The sequence below is a fragment of the Saimiri boliviensis genome, chromosome 6 (assembly GCF_048565385.1).
Source record: "Saimiri boliviensis isolate mSaiBol1 chromosome 6, mSaiBol1.pri, whole genome shotgun sequence".
Taxonomy (NCBI): domain Eukaryota; kingdom Metazoa; phylum Chordata; class Mammalia; order Primates; family Cebidae; genus Saimiri; species Saimiri boliviensis.
Window position 1 is genome coordinate 59,486,907 of NC_133454.1, and position 3,971 is coordinate 59,490,877.

Consider the following 3,971-nt stretch of genomic DNA (forward strand, 5'->3'; position numbering starts at 1 on the left):
GCAAAGAAATTCTATAAGTATATGGCATCTATGTCCAAAAATATGTATTCTAGTTTAGAACAGCAGTATTTTTAGTAGGCAAAAATTGGAAACTATTTAAGGTGCCTACCAGTAGCTGAATAAAAACAAATGGGGGTATATTCACTTAATAAGATGCTTGCTATACAGCAATAATAATGTATGACTGACAGCTGTATGTAAAATAGTTTATGCACTTATTGTTGGCACCCATTTATTTATTATTGAGGTTTAATGTAAAAAATAAAATAAATATCTAGATCTGAGGTCAGTGGCTCCAACTGGGGACAGTTTTGCCCCATCAGAGTCATTTGGCAATGTCTGGAGATGTTGTAGAGTGTCACACATACTGGCATCTAGTTGCTAGAAGTCAGAGGTGTGGGTAAACATGCTCTAATGCACTGGACAGACCCTCACACCAAGGCTTATCTTGCCCAACATGTCAGTTGTGCTGAGGATTAGAACCCCTAATTGGGGTATAAATGTAAGTAAAGTTATGTAAAATTATGACACTAGAAAACACAATATTTTGAGAGGGATATAAAAATTGCTGAAGAAATCAATATGATGTGCACATGAAATGGAAGAGTCATATTTTACAGATATCAATTCTATTCAAATTAATCTGTAGATGTAATGGAATTCCAAATAAAATTCCAGAATTTGGTTTTGTAGATACAACATGTGGGTCCTAAGTTGTATATTAAAATGTAATCGATTCTCAAAATAGTCACAATAATTCAGAAGAAATAAAATAAAATTAGAAGATTCACAATACCTGATACCAAAAGCTACCATGAAGCTGGGAGTTTTCAGGTGTTTTTATGAGGCTTGACAAATAGAAAAATGGAACCGAATGCAAGGTAAGAAAATAGACTGATACATATTCATCTGACAAAGATAGTCTGTGATGCAATAGAGAAAGACCAGATTCTTCAGTAAATTAATTTAAGCTATTCAGGTGAAAAAAAAAAAAGATTATGCTTATCTCATAATGCACATACCAAAAAAATCAATTACAGGTAAATACAAAATGGAAATGTGGTAGTCTTTATGACATTTGTTTAAGTGAGGGTATTTTTTAAAGCAAACGAAAGGGGCCATCCATCAAAATAATAAATTGGAAAAATATATTTTAAAATAGAAATTTTGCAGCTCATTTTCTTTTATCATAACTAATAAATCTAGAGCTTAGTATGCAAATGGGAGGTTGGGGAGGGATAACATGGGGAGAAATGCCAGATATAGGTGACGGGGGCATGGAGGCAGCAAACCACATTGCCATGTATGTACCTATGCAACAATCCTGCATGTTCTGCACATGTACCCCAGAACCTAAAGTGCAATTAAAATATATATATATATTATATACACACACAAACACAACAACAAAAATAAACTGAAGCCAAAATTCTAAGAAAACAATATAATTAATTACAGATATAATCACATTATGTAGAAAATTAATATATTATTCTTTTGCAACTAAAGTAAAAATAATTTCAAATGAAGTGAAAGAAAAAATTTTAAAAAGCATTAAAATATTATATAAGTAAAAACTGATATAGGTGGGTATAAGGAAAATCTCTTAAAAACAAATTTCAGCTTTTTTGGGGAGGCTCAGGCAGGCGGATCAGAAGGTCAAGAGATTGAGACCATCCTGGCCAACATGGTGAAAACCTGTCTCTACTAAAAATACAAAATTAGCTGGCTGTGGTGGCACATGCCTGTAGTCCCAGCTACTTGGTAGGCTGAGGCAGGAGAATCACTTGAACCTGGGAGACAGAGGTTGTAGTGAGCCAAGATCGTGCCACTGCAGTCCAACGTGGAGACAGAGTGAGACTTTGTCGCAAAGAAAAAAAAGAAGATTCTGTTTTTAAACTACAATTGATAAAATGTTCTAGAACACTAAAAAAGTTTATAGAAAAATATTTATAAAGACAAATTTGAAAGCACATTTTATAACAAAATGATGAATTAATGTTCTTGTTTCCCAAAGGTTTAGACAAATCAGTAAGAAAAAGACTATTAACTCAAAAGAAAGAAATAATAAAGTTAATAAAATTATGAACAGCAAATTCACAAAAGGATATACATTTGTCATACACAGGTAATAAGGTTCCATATCATACTCATAAAATAATACATATTTACTCATGCATATAAAAGCAATGAAAATTATGACAGCAATAATATCTAATGGTTATTTATAAAATCAGGAAATAATTAGGTTAGGTATTTCTGTGGGAAAAAGCCACTCTGAAAGTCTAAACAACGAAAAATATTTGGGAATTTGGATCTTCTGGATCGTCATACAAAGATGGTGAATGAGAGAGTGATGCTGAGCTGGAGAGCGCCAACAAGTGAGGACCATTATGGATTGTGGAAATTTTTAAGTTGAGCACAAACAGTTGTGAGTGTCTCTCAATTATTGATGAGGGAAAAGGTAAGCCCTTCCTCTTAGGTGTAAGTATTAGTTACAGGAAGGCATGAGCTGTTCTCAGGAGAGATCAAATAAGAAACTCTAAGGGATTGTGTGCATGCTTATGAAGAACGTCTTATTGGTCTCTTCCTGTTGTTTTTGTGTTCATCAAGGAAATCTGAAAGCCCAAGAGAATTCCCAGCCTTTGAAACACAAATTTAGTTCCCTGAGCTTCAACTAGTTTGATCCTAGGAAGAGTAGAAATGGACTACTCTTTCTCAACACTGTGTATCTGTTCTTCGAATGATAATTTTCAAACTAGTGCCTGTATATAGGGTATAGAAAGTAAAATACTTGGAGAAAAAACTCTGATGAGTTTTATTATTGAAGTGAATCACATACTGGAAGGTGAATTCTTCAAGGGGCAGATTTAACTCATATTCTTCCTGCTTCTCTTCTTTTATCTTAAAGTTCCACATAGAACAATGTTACTTGGAAATTGTTAGAGTTCATCCTAATTTTGGTAATCTAGTCTCTCTTCATAGATAGATAGATAGATAGATAGATAGATAGATAGATAGATAGATAGATAAAGTAATTAAGGACCTACAAATAGGGTCTAAGTAGCTACAGCATAAATGAGCAAATCAAACATTGACTCCATTCATTGACACTCCTGTCTTAAGTCTCGGGCTGTCTTGAACTTCACATGATAAAAATTTTTGTATTTCATAAAATTGGAATATGAGGCTATCTTGGGGATTGGGTCCTCCTGGTGCAGTAGAAGCTTTAGAATTATACATTTTTTTGGAGTTCCAATATCTATATTGATGATTACAATAATCCTAGCCCTGTTATGTATTCTCATATTTGAAAAAAATCTAGGTTTAATGTAGCTTAAATCACATACCCTAAATATAGGACACATTGTATCTTGGCTCTGCTAACAATAGATACCCTTTTGTTTCTTTTGTATTGGTGAAAGAGTTTCATAGTGTTTTTTCATAAACTATTAATAAAAATTCTGAACTAAGATGATATATGGTATTCAGTTAAAAATATCATTTCTGCTTCAATTTTAATTGTATAGAATACCAACTTTTTTTTTTTTACATCAAGCCGACAGATGTCTTCCCTCCTGCTTTGGTTTCATTTTTCCTGTCTCAAGTGGTAGATATTAAATAAGAAACACAGATTTCATAGAATTGTCTTCTCTCATGAGCACATTTCCGAGGTTTATGAGCATGTAGAGTAAAGGAGAATGGTAGGGGCAAAATATGTTCTCTAACAAAATTAACATTAGAAAATATTTAGATATCTGGAATATAGAGGTATATGTATGATATCTAGTAGATTGTAGTTGGGAGAACACATATGAGTGTTATGTTTCTAGAGCCTTTTGTGGATGGTCAAGTGTAAGAGAAACAGGAGGGGAGTCATGTATGAAGTTTGGTGTTCTCTGGATCATTTGGAAGGTTGTGGGGAATCCCACTATGAGTTGTGCTAAGGTAAGATCCTTACCTGATCTAAG